At 40.9% G+C, this 18,983-nt stretch overlaps 1 long non-coding RNA gene across 3 annotated transcripts in view; it reads left to right on the top strand.

The window, feature by feature from the left end:
• LOC145450568 (uncharacterized) overlaps positions 1-15,976 on the top strand; it is a 31,028-nt gene extending 15,052 nt beyond the window's left edge. For 2 of the 3 annotated variants that reach the window (XR_013918520.1, XR_013918519.1), the window contains 6 exons: positions 14-195; positions 6,064-6,147; positions 9,690-9,809; positions 12,309-12,555; positions 13,110-13,132; positions 13,921-15,976. This is a non-coding gene — a long non-coding RNA (uncharacterized LOC145450568). The remainder of the gene's footprint in view (positions 1-13; positions 196-6,063; positions 6,148-9,689; positions 9,810-12,308; positions 12,556-13,109; positions 13,133-13,920) is intronic. The other variant, XR_013918521.1, reaches the window with a different exon arrangement.
• Positions 15,977-18,983: the final 3,007 nt, after the last annotated feature.

The raw sequence follows: 18,983 nt of genomic DNA, 5'->3' as shown, positions 1-18,983 counted from the left end.
ATCTTATCTGTAGAGACTGAAGAGACAAGAGACTGAAACGATCAAGTTGGGAAAAGTAGATAATGGAAGGTCAATCGCTCGAAGGGCAAATATACAATATCTTGAAGAAGAACCCAAGTCTCTCGTCTTATGCTGAATGTCAAGGTTACTATAGCGAGGAGTGACGGCAAAAATATACGAACATAGCCTAACCCTGTAAGTTTTACAGATGCCTATAATTTTACTCAGTTTAGAAAGCATCCACAAAATATATCTTATCAACACACAACGTTATATAACACATCACTGGCCTCACCCAATATGGTTGCGCATGAGTAGTGATAACTGATCTCTACCTACTTCATTTCACTGAAAAGTAGCATGGGCTGGGGGGCCTGCGTTTGGTCGCATCTTCCTATTGCGAATTAACGCAAATTCCGTCCAATTTTGATGACTGAACACAAAAATACTATGGAATTCGGAAGATATAGAAGTATTTATATACGCCAGACTGCAGTTAAATTCCCTTCAATTAAATTGGATACATCCCCAGCAGCAGATAATAAATACCATTTTGACTCGCCAATTCTGTTATATTTCTAGTTAGTTGATGTCTGGGTGATTAGAGACGATTTTCAGAATAATCTTCTATATCCAGATCCACTCTCGTATACCGGTAGGCTCTGGGTGATATGCGGTGTCTCCTTTCCTTTACCTCTACTATAAGAAGATCAGCAAATACCAGCTGAGTCAGAAAGATTTTTCTCATGGTACACTGTTTAACTAGTAGCATATCAATCGCAGTATAAAAGGTTTAACTCGAACTAACCACATAATATCCAGCACGACGCCGCGGCGTGCCAACCGATCGCAATGATACAAGTGACAAGGGCACTTGTCAGCGTCAATAAGTGTGGTTTGAAAGATACAACCTGTTGCAATATTTGGGATGTCATGAGTTGACCAGCATACCACAGAGCTCAACATTTCTGTCATTACTACCAATTCGATATCCACATGAGCGATATGAAATTATAGCAAATCGAATCAAGTACATACCAATATCAGCCTTTATTTGGTAACCATGCAGCGTCATTGCTGTTCTACTGCAGAGATAGTGTAGCGAGATAGTGTAATGGTTATGCGTCCAGCTTCTCGAGCGGTAGGTCGTGGGTTCGATCCCCGGCCGGGTCATACCAAAGACTCGAAAAATGGTATCCGCAGCTATCCTGCTAGGCGCTCAGCAATCACGGATAGCATGGAGGAGAAAAAAAACGGGGGCGCAGACGAGATGACCTCATGGGGCCGTATCGCAACTCCGTCGCCAAAGCATCTCGATGGTGCAGGCGAGAAAGAATATCATGTCTCTCTCTCTCTCTCTCTCAGTGTTGCAAGTACTGTACTCGGTTATTTACTGACTGGACTTGGTGCAGAATACCATTTGTTTTGTCAAGCCGGGTTCATGGATATTGAGCTAAACTTACCCGATGCAATGTTATACCTCTTGGCGGACCGTTATAACAATACGAACGATTCCTGTTTATTGTTTATCTTTGCACAAATAATTACACTTTGTTGGTGGACACTTCAAAGATTACACGGTAGCCGGGATATATATTTTCTCAGCAAACGAAATGAAGGGATAGGAAGTGATTAAACAACTATCAACCTACACAAGTAAGAACGTTCTAAGGCCCTTCCGCAGTGGCGTAGCAGCCACTTGGCGGTTCTGGCTCTGCGCCAGGGGCGGCAGACTCCAAGGGGGCGGCAAAATGAGACTGTAAAGTGTGTGAGAGAGAGAGAGAGAGAGAGAGAGAGAGATGATATTCTTTTCGGTCCGTGGACATATTAGCATGCGACACAATAGCAAGCGACACTTGAGCGTGCGACACTTAAGCATAGCGACTTTTGGTCATGGCGACTCGTGGGCGTGTAGACACATGAGCACAGAGACATATTAACATTTGGACATATTAGCATAGGGACACATGAGTATAGGGACATACGAGCACGAGCATGGATACACGTGAGCATAGGGACATATCAACATGGTGTCAATTGAGTAAGTGCCACTTGAGGATGGTGACACATGAGCATGCGATACATGAGCCTTGACGACACATGAGCTTGGGTACACAAGAGCATGGGCACACATGCGCATATGGACACATGGGCATGTGGACACAAGAGCGAAGGTGCACATAAGCATGGGGTCACCTACGCATGCGACACGTGAGCATGCAACCCGTCTACATGCGGACACTTGAGCATGCGACACGTGGATATGCAGACACTTGAGCATGCGACACTTGAGCATGCGACACTTGAGCATGCGACACTTGAGTATGCGACATTTGAGCATGCGACACTTGGGCATGTGACCATATAGATTTGTGTGAAAAGCTCCAAAAATCGCGGTAAAGCGATAAAGGTTGTCCTTGCTCCACATATATTGGAATCGTTTACACGTATCAGACGAACTGAAAGAATATATCCTTTTGTGAGACGAAAGCGATTCCAAATTCGCATTTTGACACGGACTTATTATTATATTTTGCGGGTCTCTTTTGATAGGGAAGTTTTACGTGCCGTGGGTGGGTACGGGGAACATTAGGGTTCGAAGTGGGTTAGGGTTCATGTTGGGGTTACGGTATCCCAAGATTAGGGTTGGGGGTTATGGATAATAGGGTTGGTTAGGGTTAGGGTCAAGGTATCCCACGATTAGGGTCGGGGTTATGGGTATTAGGGTTGGGAGGGGGATATTAGGGTTGGTTAGGATTAGGATAAGGTTAAGGGTAAGGTATCCCCAGATTAGGGTTAAGGTTTGCGTTAGGGATAAGGCATCCCAAGACCAGGGTTGGGGGTGATGGATATTAGGGTGGTTAGGGTTGGGGTTAAGGTATCCTAAGATTAGGGTGGGGGTGATGGGTATTAGGGTTGCGAGGGGGCATATTAGGGTTGGTTAGGGTTAGGATATCCCAAGATTAGGGCTAGGGTTCGGGTTTGCGTTGGGGTTAAGGTATCCCAAGATCAGGGTTGGGGTGATGGGTATTAAAGTTGGGAGCGGGGATATTAGGGTTGGAGGAGGGGAGATATATTATGTTCGGACTGGTATAAATCCATGATTTTGACGCTAGTTAACTACACACTAATATATGAAAAATACTCAAGTGTCGCATGCGCAAGTGACGCATGCGCAAGTGACGCATGCTCAAGTGACGCATGCTCAAGTGTCGCTTGCTCAAATGTCGCATGCTCAAATGTCGCATGCTCAAATGTCGCATGCTCAAATGTCGCATGCGCAAGTGTCGCATGCTCAAATGTCGCATGCGCAAGTGTCCTCATGCTCATTTGTCCTCATGCTGATATGTAACCATGTTCATATATCACCAAGTACAAGTGTCAACATGCTGAAGTGTCCCAATGGTTATGTGTAACCATGCTCACGTGTTACCATGCCCTTAGGACTGTTCAAAAATAACTTTTTTTTCCCTGATTCCAGCCATTCACTGATTAAATTGTCAGGTTGCCACAACAAAGGCTGCACACCAAATTTGGTTCAATTCGAACATGTCTAAGCGTCCGCAGAGCCAATTAAAATTTTTAATTTACTACGTAAAATTTAAAAAAAAAATTTCAAATTTTTCTCTCAACCCCATGAAAATGTTGAGATGTCTTCAAAGACCATGCAAATGAAATTTGAGTCAATTCCAACCAGTAGAAACGGAGTTATTTGAGTTTTTCGTTGATAATTCTCGGATTATCCACCAATCAAGGATAATTGGAGAATTATCAACGAAAAACTCCAATAACTCCACTTCTACTAGTCCGAATTGAGTCAAATTTTTTTTGCATCGTCTCTGAAGACAGCTCAACAATTTCATGGGGTTGACAGAAAAATTTGAAAATTTTTTTTTTTTTTCAATTTTCCTGTATAAATTAAAAATTTTAATTGGATCCGCGGAGCCCTATACTTGTTAGAATTGAACCAAATTTGGTGTGCAGCGTTTTTTAAGGTAAACTGACAATTTAATCACTGAATGGCTGGAATCCGGAAATAAAAGTTATTTTTGAACAGCCCTAATGCCCATATGTAACCATGTCGATTAGTCTCAATGCTAATGTGTAACCATGCTCAAGTGTCGCATGCTAATCTGTTTCCATGCCCATGTGTCCCCTTGCTCATGTTTCACCCTGCTGATATGTCCCCATGCGCATGTGTCCCCATGCTCATGTGTCCCTATGCTCATGTGTTACCATGCTAATGTGTCCTCATGCTATAGTGTCGCATGCTTAACTGTCGTTTTTCATTGTGTCGCATGCTCATATGTCGGGCAACCATTCTTTTCGCCTGCACCATCGAGATGCTTTGACGACGGAGATGCGATACGGACTTTATAGCAAAGTCATATTGTCTGCACCACCGTTTTTTTATCCTCCGTGATTGCTGAGCGCCTAGCGGGATAACTGCGTATACCAGTTTTCGAGTCTTTGGTCAGACGCGTCCGGGGATGGAACCCACGACCTATCGATCAAGAAGCCGGTAGCATCACCATTACACTATATCGCTCGGCACGGTATACACAGCCGGCTAAAAGAAGCGTAATTGGAAGTCCTATAGCTGGCGTCTCGTGAGCTAAAATTTAATCAAACAGGTCTCAGTCGAAAGCTAGTGTCGCTCTGATTCCGAACACACGAATTAATATGTTAACATGGCGACGGAACCACTCCGAAATAGCCGTCAAGGCCGATTGTTCGTAGAGTTCGCAGAAAAAGGAGAATGCCAGGCGAACAATCAGAAGATGCTGGCCTCAGTGTTGTTGAAAAAGTTAGACGATGCATGTTTCAAGCTTTGGACAGATGGAAACTTGCAGCTGAAACTATAGGTTTACCGGCATACATCACCTAAATGATATGTTTGGATTTTTTAATTCCCACGCGCTGCTGCAAAGCGAAAGTCACAATTTATTCACCATCGCTTTTAGAAGCATTTATGACAGGGCGGGCAACTTCTCCAGACGGCGGGCCGGATATAGGAAAATTAAGTACTTGGCGGGTCGGATTGCTGAATTGATACATTGTTCGCCCATTAATCCACACATACAAGGAATAAATCGTATTTAATGAATGTATTTTAACGAGGGCAATGTAACTTTAGAGCCATTTCTCGCCAATAATGACGAAGACAATGTGGATTTGATAACAGCATTGTCATACATAGGCGCCGCCATGTCTGCTTCTCTCTGACCAATCAACACACTGTGCAATCCGTATAATGAAGATTTTAATGCGTTCGATAAGCCCGGTACCCCGAATGTACGAAATATCAATTCATTAGGGTTTAGTAGGTGACGAGATAGCATGCTTGTTCAACTGTGTGGCCTATTTTATTTCGGTACTGAATTCATGCGGCCCGCGGCCTCGGAATTTGAAAGTGGCCCGCGACCAGTGTTGAGTTGGCGACCCCTGACGTAAGCGGTGTCTTACAATAGGCTAGAAGTGTGCCGTGCTACAAGTCTACGGTTACGGAATCAAAAATTACGAGTGTCAGCCGAAAATATTCGGGTTCATTTCAATATGAATATACTGTTCAATTGGAATCAAAAACAAGAAATATCGGCGTGGTGTAAATGACCATTGTAGTCGACAAGCACCATGATTACCACAAATGACATTAGGGTGAGTACATCGTAAAGGCCGATAATGAAAGTCTTCTCGCTTGGACGAACTTACGAGTAAGCTCCACCCTCGCTCGCTGCGCATACATGTGTCTAATAACATACAGTCACTAAAATTTGATGCATGTATGCAGGTAGTGGGGAATCTCGGAAGACTGGGGCCGCCGGCCACATTATCATGTAAGGCGGAAAACTGTCCGCGGGCCGTATGTTGCCCGCCTCTGATTTATGACGAGGTGGACTTTTTTCAGTTTGATGCGACAATTGTCATGCCTTATACCTTCGAATTAGAGATCATTTAAATGAGAAGATTGCTAGCTTTTCGTACAAACCAATATGAGGCCTCTAGGACGAACACAAATTAAGATATGATCATGTGAAGTTGTTTAACTTGAGATTTTAAAAGGGTTAAGAGACTGGTGCGGAGCAGTGAAACCACGTTTGATCGTAGTGCTGGATCCAAGCCCGCTGACAATGTCCGAAAGGCGAGGTGAGTATACTAATGGATTACACTGCGCAGTGCGCACTAACCAATTTTAACGTGAGAGAAATTACTACTGTGGGGATGAGGTTCGGAAAAGTGGGCTATTATCGGTTCATAGTAGGGCCGGGCACAACGAGTCGAGAATCAATACTGTAGACAGGTACAACACCTAATTTTCTCCGTTGGGGCCTCGAAACCTCGGTTAGCCGTAGTTTAGCATCGAAAATGTTGCATGTTGAATAAGATTACGAATATTCATGGAACGGCGATTTCTGCCAAGTATAGTGATCGAACATCATAATGTTCACAAATTCCTTCGAATACTGATGAACCAGAAATATGAAATCATTTGGGATAACGTGTAACACTGTAACAGGTATCATTTTCTTGTGGCTGCAAAAAAAGATACGTATTATTTCCGTTATGACGCTTTAGTAGGTGGTATTCGAATAATGGAATTAAAGCCTATTACTAGACTCGGATTCGAATCACGAAAATGCTCGATTTTGCACAGAACGATTCTAGTTTGAACGTATAACCGGGCTCGTCAACCTATCCATATTTTGCTCTCTAGTGACCTGCAGGGATCACCAATCCTTTTGAAACCAAGAGCTACTTCTTGCGTACTGATTAAAATGCAACGGGCTACCAGTTAGATGCCTTCACTTTAGCTTTAGACATTCAGAGCACTGGGTAGGGTTCCTGCCCCTCACCAAGAAGAGATATATCTCAATCACCGAGATTCATACCAGCGTCTCCGGGCTCAGTTGCGTTGCCTCACTGCGCGCCGAAGCGTTGATGTCTGCAGCGAGACTCGGGAATATGAACTAGATTCCTGTTAAGCCTCCGCGTGGGCGAAGACGAGCAACACCCATATCGAAAACTGCGTTCCTGTGTTCCTTAGGGTCATATGAAACCCTTTTCTGTTTCGACTTTCAAATCTCTCATTTCAATATTTGCTACTGCGACCGCGGGCGACTCACTTGGTTCTCGTGGGCTACCACACCGCGTTTGTGACCTCTACTCCAAGGTATACAGAAGGGGCCGACAAAATGTGGCACTCGTGGTCACGCGGTAATTTTTCATGGCACGTCAAATGATTTGATGTGTACTTTATATCTCTCCCTTTTCAAAAGAGCAACAACTTTGAAATAATTGCAAAGAAACCAAATTTCCAAAATGAGACTATACCACGTCGTATACATACAATATACAAATACATGCATAGCGAGCCAATAAGTAAACGCACCAGCAGGTCCCAGGGTTGACATCAATGTGCTGACAGATTTGATTGTGGGGTTCTTGCTCGATTGTTTCGAAAGTGATCATTGATCACATATATCGAGAAGTTGCACATGTACAAGTACATTGTACATGTTCCGTGCATTAGGAGGCACTAGATTATGGGCTAATTTGGCCACTTTACCCAACTTTTAAAGTCCCAATAGCAGAACAGCACTCCAAGACGTAATTATCCCTATAACCCGGAGATAAGTCTGAACTTCGCAATGTAAACATTATTTACATGGCAGTCATCGTCGTCATCATCATAATCACCATCAATGTTATATATTCACATTTTACGAGATCAGCGAACTGGTTAGCATTACTGGTCACTAGTATATATCAATCATTTCTGTAACAGAACCGGCTGAGAAATATGACATTTGTGATAGAACAGGAAAAAAATTGAATGCGAGCAGTACTGTATAATCCCCCGAACATAAATAATTAGCGGGAAGGTGTCGATGTCCTACGGTTGGCCTTGACCATCCACTGGTAGAAATAATCTCTGGTAATTTAGTGCAAGAGATTGTGACCGAAGCAATTGATAAAGTATAACGGTGTGAAACAGAATTGAAGTTGAACAACAATACCTTGAGACGGCGAAACGCATATCAGGAAAGGCTTCCTTGCCTTTCCAATCGGACAAATCAGTATCCTATACGCTCCGGCTACCCCTATGCCTCCCTACAAACGATTTACACTATTGGAAACAATGTGACTCTGAGGCAAATGAGTTATTTAGGACCCATGATCATTTTGCGATTTCGTTACGCAATAGTTCTTTCTGCATGGCCCAGGGTGGCGAGTATGGTAGCCTACGTCAACTGCAACACCAGTTGGTCGTAGGCTCAAACACGAAACCCCGTCCTATAATGTTCATCTCGAGAGCCGATCCGATTCCGATGAAAATGAAATAAAAATGGCTTTGGTATTGGATGTAGTTGTGTTTTAGTTAGTTAGCTGCGAATTTTAAAGGTTAGTTTTATTTCTAGTTCCAAATTTTGAAAGTCCAGTAGCTTGTACAAGTCGACACCTGATTATTGTTTCTATTCACTGTAATTGTACGTAACAAAACCGAATTTCACATTTATTCCTTGGGGAATTTGAGGGGAGTCTGGTGCTCTGACATTATTAATATTAGGATTTTCGGAATCAGTGTTACATTAGCACGCAATTAATACCAGCAATTGAAAATTCTGATCAGTTGAGATGAATGAGACTCCTCTTATGTGCCCACCTATTTTTTCGCGCCCACTATTGCGCATTAAATATGCAAATTCCGTGATTTTGGGTATCAGTATCAGTTTTAATATTTTCATCATTTCAAAACACCACAAAAACAACGATACAATTAAAAGATAGGAAGATGCCGAAACGACTTGGAGCGGTCTTTGGGTGCAAAATATCTAAAATTATGCATTCATGAACGTCAATAGAAAATACCAATAATCCCCGAAGATTTTCACAATTTTCTTTTACTCAGACTGGGGACATGTGAGGCGATGCCTCACTGCACTCCCTTGATTTCACGACACTGGATCAAGTTCTAATCTAGCATCCTTTCCCGACTGTAGGCCCCTCATCGACACCCGATCCGCGTGGGTAGATGATGTCTTTGTATAAAGACTGGGGCGTGCTCTAAGTCGGGAGCTCATGGAACTATATACCGATTTTCGCCCTGGCGGAAAATTACGCTCAAGGTCGATACACCGTGAATACTAAGCAACAATTGACCGTTAACCATAGTACTCATGGCGTTGTCTGAATTTTCCACACAAAACAATTTACTACCGCTCAAGGCTTGTCAATTTTACATTCTTCACTATGTACAATTTCTTGAATAGTCGATCATGGATAGACGATACTAAACTTTAATATTGCTTTCGAACTAAATTCATCGCAGTATAATTTCCCTAACTCGTGAGACTTTTCGTGTGCCCGATATCAGAGTTAATGGCACAATACCAAGGATATATACACAGATTGGCCTTCATTTGAATCTCTGTTGATATAACAAGCATAGCAAGAGAGATTGGTTTTCATTTGAATCTCTGTTTATATGCTGTTATTGTACCGTTAACTTTTGATAATGGGCACGCGACAAGTCTTTCGAGTTGAACAAATTACACTGCAATGAATATAGTGCTGAAATCAATATTCAAGTTCTAATTTCTATTAACACGTCTTATGGTTTTTATATATGAAAAATACACTATAATAGGCGCTCTGCCAGAATCGCTCATCCCTATTCTTCTCTCTAGAACCGACTTTGGAACGTAAAGTTTGCTGACAAGAGAGCCGCTGAAGCAGGCAGCAAGTGGATGTACTGTACAGTGTATACCGCACATATTTTTACACAATTACATAGTTCTACCATCGCGGTAAGCTGACCTCAGCACCTACATCAATTTCATATCCTAATTTCTTACTACTATAAATCAGCAGAACTTTTGACTCACCTCTTTTTCTTGTGCAACGTACATCAGAATGGTTCTCGTAGGTCACACGACGTAGATTTTCTCCCACTGTTCCACGATGCATCCATTAGCTTTTAAGTTTTGATTGTAGCAATTGTTTCTTCAAGGATTATCTCTTCTTAACCTTGGACATTGATCAAACTTCCTTTTGCTGTTATAGTACAATAAGCAATAGGCATATGTGACCAGAACCACTAATAAATTAGTCATATTGTTTATGTTTGGTGACGTACTATAGCAACAGCTGTCGAAGAAACAACAGCAAATGATAAAAATAGCATTGGCTGAATCAACGCCACTTCCGTATGACTTTTTGGCATCCTAGAATTCGATTTTGGTAGGCTACTTTTCAAGACACAGTTATGTGTCATGACGTTTCCTAACACATCGATGTGTTGCAATTTATGTGCCCAACTGCGCATCATTCTGTTGTTTAATTTATCCTCGTCGTATGAGTAGGCCCCATGGGATACAACAGGCTTCCCTAATGTCTTTGTTCGATGTAGTGAGTTATATTGCTATACTGTAAATATCAGGGGTGGGCAAACTGCAGCTCGCGAGCCGCATGCGGCTCTTTCACGATTGCACTATGCACATTCTTTTCACCATTTTGCTAGAAAGGTTTTACCTGATTATAAATTGATGCATTCTATCTCGTATTAATGATATGCTTATTGTTATTGAGTTATTTCTTTCCTTCTGGTCTACGTAACACTTGTAAAATTTACGGGATGGTGGCACTATACACGGTTATAATTTTGCAATTGAACTCTCGAATCGAGTTCACTAACGTTTCGCCCGCAACAACAGTGGTCAATGGTCATCAATCAATAATAAATCATAGTGTCCAACAATGAACTTGGTAATTATTTACGGTAGCGCAGGTCAGGGTGATTTCCGGGCTAACAATGGTAAATACGGCTCTTCCATTTATATTGTAAAGGCTATCAATAACTGAGTTTGGCCAAGAAAATGTCGCTGAGCGATAATTGCAAGAAAAGAAAGTATAAACAGGAAAATTTAAAAAAAAAATGGGAGGAAGAGTTTGTATTCAGTGATAATGAAGGTAAGTTACTGTGTCTTATCTGTCAAGATTCGCTCAACATTTACAAAGCTAGTAAATTGAAACGTCATTACAAAACCAGACACTAAAACTTTGCCACGAGCTACCCAACGAAGACAGATTACGGAGTAGTAAGATTACGGAGCTGGAATCTTCCCGTGCTCATCAGCACTTGAAGGAACTGCCCCGCACTGATTTAACGTCATATTGGCCCGATTTCAAACACCTTGCACCAATGTTCTCTCTAATTTTCCACGAGTCTGGGCGCACTCACCAACTCCCTGCGCACTCCCTTGGACAACAGTGCGTAACGACTAAAAAAAGGTCATCACTTCGGCACCTTTACGGCTATTTCTGACCGGCTTGCCGGGAGCCAAATTTGATAGAACAGATATCAATGGAAAGCTTCTGCTGTACTGATTACGAAAACATAAATTTATTCTGCTCATGGCCCTGGAACCCCCCAAAATCAGCCTCAAATTTTCCATCGTGATCGAGTTTGACATTGTGACGCAACAGTTCTATCTGGCAAAACTAGAGTGAAGCTAAGGAGAAAGAGCCAGACATCAGTGAGGCCAGTGGTGCCACTCCTAGTGTTTAACACTAGATCTAGTCTTTTTTCGGTCGTCCTAGTGTTCTAGAGTTTTTTTTCGCACAATTTTGCTAATCTAGTGTTTTTCTGCATTTGTGTGAACAATGAATTTTCTAACGTCAGACTACTAAATTATACGCCAAATTTATCGCTAATAAGGCGATTTGGTGTCTCTGGTAGGGCTGGGCAAAATCGAGTACCTGAGTGATTCGATTCTGAATCACGTAATATTCTTCGAGTCGAGTCGAGTATAATCGAGTATCACTCATTATGAGGTCATAACAGAATGTACTACGTAAACGTTGAAATATGTGCCGTTTATGACACCACAAAGAAAGTAATGCCTGTTATCCATCTAATAAATGACACTATGATATTTTTTCGCCCATGCCGATTTCATTCCACTTGGTGACAATGTTTTAGGGATAATCATATGACTTCGGGAATGTGCTACGTCCAGTAACCTTGGTAGCTTTGTACTATATGTTTCGTATGCTAAGATACCACCAATCAAGGTTTCAAAGCCAGTGAAAATAGTATCGACACTATAATCCTCGTTATTAAATCAACTTTCACTGGCGGGAAGCGTATAATTTCAGTACTCGAAAAAAATCGTCTTTTACTACTCTACTCGAATCATTAAAATTAATACTCGATTCAGATTCGAATACTCGAATCATTGTGCCCAGCCCTATAGTCTCTGGCTGTGTTTGTAGTGGTTCAGTAACCAGCAATTATTACGTAACAGGGTGCGCTGTGAATCCGTGCTTATGAGCGAAAGTCTCGGAAAAAATGAAGAGCGATTTCGCTCTGATGCTGTCGTTTCTTGCTGAACTCACTCTGCAGATTCGGGCAAGATTTTCATTTGCCGAGGACAGCATACTTTCGCACTTACGTGTATTGAATCCGTTAACAGCCTTTTCAACACCAGAGGTGGTCAGAAACAAAGTACTTCTACTTTTTGGAATTACGCAAGTAGTGTTCCTCTACTTCTGGTACGTACTCAAGTAGATCTGAATTTCTCTACTTCTACTTCTACTTCGTAATATTTTGTGAACTACTTACTTACTTTTCGCTATTTTCAGTTTTTCAAGTACAAGTAGTTTAATTCCCAACACGAAAGATAGCCTGAGGAATTCCGGGTCTGTTTTCACGGAGTACCAACATTTAATATTTATAAAAGTCAAGTAAACCCAGAAATGTTGTTGCGCTTCGCGTATAGTAGTGATGGAGTGACAAATATGTTTTCACGAAAGTATCAGTGAATATAATTTAGGTACCGAATTGCTTGGTTCCTATCACACCGCATTGTCGTCCATATCAAATATTTCATCACAGTAAATATAGCCAACATAACGTTTGAAACTACCGTTTTGCAATCTGGCAATTACCTACCATATCTTAATGTAGCTGGCTATTCACCTTTGAAGCTTTATGGACGAAAGACATGAAATGTATTTACCGCTTTCTGAAAGTGATATTTGTATTTCACTTTCGATTACGAGTATCATACTTTGAGTTCTAATTACTTTCATTTATTTGTCTGCAGAACATGCATGTTGAAGCATAAAAGTAAGTGTAGTAATGCCTCTATTTTCCGAAAATAAAGCTACGCAAAATATAACTTTTACGATACACAATATTTGTTGTTAATGTATACTAATAGCGCAAAGTGATGAAACCGTATCCAATACCCCTTTTACGTATTGCTCTTCGCGTAAGCTTGGGGCCTTATAATATGGGGTAGGGCGCGATGTCATGATATTCTCTAAAAACGGGGTCTTCTAGTAAACAAAGGGTTAGTATCGCATTTTCATATCAATTCTATAATTTGCACCCCATGATGCGAAACAATGCTCATTCTGTCGAAAATTGATACCTCCCCGGATGCATCAATACGAATCAAGCTCTCTGCACCTGCCGCATAGCTCAATTCGCAGCTTTTGACAGTCCATGCGAGCGACTTGAAACTGTTTTCAAAACTACTTACTTACTTGAGTAGATTTAAAGTCAATCAATTCTACTTCTACTTCAAGTAGTTTTAGGTGGCTCATTGAAAAAGTACTTCTACTCGTACTTGAGTAGATTTTTTCGTCGCTTCTTCTACTTGAGTAGATTTCTACTTTCTACTTTGACCACCTCTGATCAACACAAAGAAAAGTAAAATCAATCTTTCCTCTAGCTGTGCAATTTCCCTCTGTTATATTATTTGATAAACTTGATGATTTGTCGGAAGAATGGGCTGCTTTGGCAAATTCGCAAAATGAGCTGCAGGTTATCAGTCAATGCCCTCCAACAGAATTTTGGCAAAAATTGAATTCAGTGCACAATGGATTCGGTGAATCAGAATTTCTTTACAGGGGAAGCTCATGACGAATCTCTTGGCATTGCCACATTCCACTGCATGCTTGGAAATGAAGTATGCTCCACATTGTTTGGTTGTAGATGCACGGTAGTGAGCAAGATACCACACGAAAGATACTTATGTTTGATGGATGATGTACAATCGAAAAATAATTTTTATGATGCCGTATAATTTGAAAGCGATAATATTTGATTTTTTCCTAATCTGTTGAATTCGTTTCAATAATTTTCGTTGAATAACCATGCAGTATATCATACATATGTATCGAATTCATGTGTGGAACACTTCTTATCTATGGATTTGTACCTTGGTCATCAGGGTTGTATACAAGTCACAAGGCTCCGAGTCACAAGTCAATCTCACATTTATAGTTTTGACTCGAGTCAAGTCGAGTCATTTTCAATTCACCACCGAGTCAAGTCCTAGTCCAAGTCATTGTGTTGACAGCTCAGATTCTAGTTAAGGTCTTGTTAAATCCACTTTTTATAAGCCTGCTTGGTTATATCGAGTGTTTCGCATTTACAATAGACTAATTTTCTTCACTTTTAGCTGTTTCTGGTCGCATTTTCAAGTACCAGTACTTGTCCGTCTGAGTCTCAAGTCATATGACTTGGTTCGAGTCATGCGGAATGACTCGAGTCCAAGTCGAGTCAATCTGTCCAGTCGAGTCATTTCCGTATTTTGAGAAAATGACTCGAGTCAAGTCGAGTCATCAGAAAATCGTGACTCGACTCGAGTCATGACTCGGGTCATTACAACCCTGTTGGTCATCATGATTACTTGGCAACGGCGAATTTTTCTGCAATTTACTAATCTAGTGTTTTTTGTCAATCTAGTGTTTTTTCACGACGTAATCTAGCGTTTTTCCAGGAACCTAGAGTGGCAACACTGCGTGAGACATTCAGTCTCGCTGTGTCCACGCCGTTTATGACAATATGGTATCATCATCAGTAGTGCCACTCCTAGTGTTTTTACACTAGATCTGGTGTATTTCGACTTGACCTAGTGTTCAAGTGTATTTTTTATCAACATTTTGTAAATCCAGTGTTTTTTCATGAAGAAATAAAAACAAATTTGATCTGCTTTATATAATATTTACTTCAAGGAATATTAATCATTATTCGTCTACACTTGCTCATTTGGCACAAGAACAAACCCCATACGTAAATTGCCTTGTTGTCGCTCATTTCTATCACTGGCAGAGTGAAGATGCTAGCCTGAGACCGCTTTTTAAGTCCCAAAAGGGAACTAACGACAGAGGCGAATATGATAACTTGCTCAAATTGCCTGGGCCAATTCATGAATGTTTGCATATTCCGTGTAGCCCAGGAATATACAATCAGTTATATATCCCTGGTGTTGCCAAGGATGTAAATGTCTTGGGGTACAATATTTGAATTGAAAAATGCAAATAGTGTGACGTCACAACGTCAAAGTCTAATTTTAGATGGACATTCTAGCTTGCCTATAGTGATTTGGTTTCGATGTTCATAATTTAGTCAAATGTCCCTGTGTAGCTTTCTTTGGTCCTTCATTGGTGGAGCGTTATATATATACAGATACACTCATTGATATGTGAGTGTATGACGTATGACGTATGACGTATGACCAACTTTTTATATCCCTCAATCGGATTCCTTCGAATGTAATGGATATTATTTATATTCACGAGAATCTGTTTTAGTTTAGTGCCGAAATGAATTTGGATTTGCTATGGTGAATTAAATAATTATCAATATTGTCTGATGTGAAAAAGATTGCAGAAAACGTGATGAATTTGTCATCTGTTAAGTCTTCTCGTAACTTCATTGGTGTTAATTAATGCATCCCCCTCATATTTTATGATTTATGCAATAGATTTGCCCAAAATTTCAAAACTAGTGTATTTTTTTGTCGATCTGGTGTTTTTAGTTGCCAAATCTAGTGTTTTTTTAACCTTGAGTGGCAACACTGATCACCATCGTGTACTCGCTGGTATCACCACACAATAATAAAATTCATTCGATAACCTATATTTCATTGTGACGGAATAAATTCTCAATTTTGAACTGTCGTGTGGCTTTTTCAAGTCAAAGATTGTTGATATTCGGTTCGCGCATGAAGCAGGTCTGTCCAGCTCTGATATATATATGGTCATGCCTTGCTATGCTATATGACCAACCCTGAATTTTTGTGACAGTTTGGATTTTCGGACATACTAAGCCAATACTCTGCATCAACGATGCAGTCGATGCGACATTTATTCGAGTCGGTTTCAGACTCACAATCGCAATCGCTCAGAAGAACGGTAATTACTTTCCTTGGCCGGCTCCTAACAACGATCGGTCTTGAAAGCGTTACAGGTTATGCGGCCAGACGACAAAATCATAATCTTCACTATCCACATCATGCCAAAGACGTTTGAGATGGGTTATATGAGATAATAACAACAGTCCGATGTTCATTAGAATATAAATGTCCCATATTCGAACAATTATAGGCCTATTACTCTGAAAAAATGATTCAAGACTATTTCTCTGAATGACCAGTATATAGTTGATTGTCCTGTAGGACACGCTGTAACAGTTGGAAATTGATGGATTATTTGTATTTATTGCACGGTATCATTTTATTCGTTCGAGAAACAGTTCCTATCGTAATAATTAATCGACATTGTTTGTGGATTAAATCTGTCAAGACAGTCGGAAAATTTTCGCCTGGGTCTAGGATACGATATACGAATATCAGATGCACCATCGTCGCATCGCTACAGAGTCAGACTTGTACAAACCTGTTCAAACTAGGCCTAATACAAACCCATCTGGGTATAGTTGACGATCAACTGTAGTGCAGCCTATTCCTAGTTTTAGTTTCCAGTTTTGAAAAGTGAGTAGTTCTTGTGCCGGTTCTAGTTGCGAACAACAAAAAAAACGTGTCGTAGTATGACAAAATATGTAGTAAGAGCCTGTGGACGATTTGCACACGATATAGTCGACGTATACGCTATGGAATGGTTGGAACCCTCCAAAGCGTCGTCGGTTCAACAGTTATAGCACGCATAGTGACAGAGTTCTTCGAATTCTTGTTCTGGTGCAAATGCACCCAACATTTGACGCATTTGAAGTGTGGCATGTAACCAACATGGTACCACCAAATACCCTACCCATGTCATATGGATGGAATTTTTCCAGTATAAGGCTTACGTCCGATTCCGACAGATATCCTATTGGCTAATTCACAGGCCCGCGGGGCTCATGAACTTTTGGACCTCAAGTCGATTTACAATGCAGCCGGACTGGATGCGGATTCTAAATTTGATTCAACAGTCGGATTTTAGCACGATTCTTCTATAATAATTATATCATGATTTTGGTAGGAGTTTTTCGGACCCACAATAGGAAATTCACCATCAGGATTTTTCGGACTTTTAAATTGCTAGCTGGAGCCGGATGGATTCCGAAATTTGGGAATCCCACCATCTCTAGGGTTAGAATCTGACTGCGTAATACCAAATACACTAATAGACGACTTCGTTGGAGGCTTTGTGAGACACTCGGTAGTGACACTTTTGGTGACTATCGCCCTATAAGAGTAAAAATTCAATAAAACCTACTGTACATAAACGCCATTCTATCATATGAAACAATAATCGAATTTGATTCCTTACAAAATATATTTTCTGCATTCGACAAAATTTGGCCAATAAAAAGATACATTTAAAATGTGCTTCACCGCAAGGTATGCACAATATATGATTTTGACATAACTGGACTAGAAAAAGATATATTTAAGTTGTGTTACAGCACAAGCTATGCACAATAGGCGGGTTGTTCAAAAATTATTTTTTTTCCCGGATTCCAGCCGTTCACCGATTAAATTGGCAGGTTACCGTAAAAAACGCTGCACACCAAATTTGGCTCAATTCTAACAAGTATAAGCCGCCGCAGAGCCAATTAAAAATTTTGATTTATCAAGAAAAATTTAAAACAAAAATTTCAACCCCATGAAATTGTTGAGTTGTCTTCAAAAACGATGCAAAACAAATTTTATTCAATTCTAGTAGAAGTGGAGTTATTAGAGTTTTTCGTTGATAATTCTCTGATTATCCACCAATCTGATGACTCGAGTCATTTTCACAAAATACGGAAATGACTCGACTCGACTCGATGAGCCAATCTGTGTATTGACTCGACTTGAACTCGAGGCATTGCGCATGATTCGAACTAAGTCATATGACTCGATCGAGACTCAGACGGCCAATACCGACATCTCATTGTAATTTAGAAGTAGTAACCACACTATTGGGATTTCGTCTATTGGTGCTGGGTACTTGAAAATGCGAACAGAAACTGCTAAAAGCGAGGGAAATTGGTAAAGTCCGAATAACCATTCGATATCATCAAACAGAGTTATAAAAAGTGGGTTTGACAAGACTTTAAGAGTGGAACTGCTATGAACAGTCAACACAATGACTTGGACTCGGACTTGAGTCATAATACCGTGACTCGGACTCGACCCTCTGCTAGCTGACTTGGACTCGAACTTGACACGGTGGTGATTCGAAAATGACTCGACTTGACTAGAATCAAAACTATAAAAGTAAGATTGACTTGAGACTCGGAGCCTTGTGACTTGGTTACAACCCTGCTACCAGGACGGCAGCGGACCAAAGTCAAGTTACTGGGGCAGCGCAACTAATATAATTTTGTTTAGCTATACCATTGTACTCAGGACTGTAACTGCCGCACCCCCTCCCCAGACAGGAGGTCACGAAATAACAACATGTAAGGAAGTCACTATATCGACGGGTCCGCCCGCCCGAAGATGTTTAATTATTATCAGCACCGTAACTGCCGCACCCCAAACCCCCCAATTGGGGGGGGGCTGAGCTCGAAGGGGGGGCTGAGCTCGAAGGGGGCCCAAAATTATTTCGTGAATTAGCATAAATTAAAGAGTATTTTTGGAAAATTGATGCAACTTTCTCAAAAATTTTTCGCGCTATGCGCGATTTCAAGTTGCCAGACGTCTTCATTTTTGGGTAATCTTCCCCCAAGAAAAAATACGCAAGATTTATAGAAA

The sequence above is a fragment of the Botryllus schlosseri genome, chromosome 11 (assembly GCF_051294905.1).
Source record: "Botryllus schlosseri isolate E-star chromosome 11, Bs_hap1, whole genome shotgun sequence".
Taxonomy (NCBI): domain Eukaryota; kingdom Metazoa; phylum Chordata; class Ascidiacea; order Stolidobranchia; family Styelidae; genus Botryllus; species Botryllus schlosseri.
Note: the sequence above shows the minus strand (reverse complement) of the source record. Positions and strands in the feature narration are given on the sequence as shown.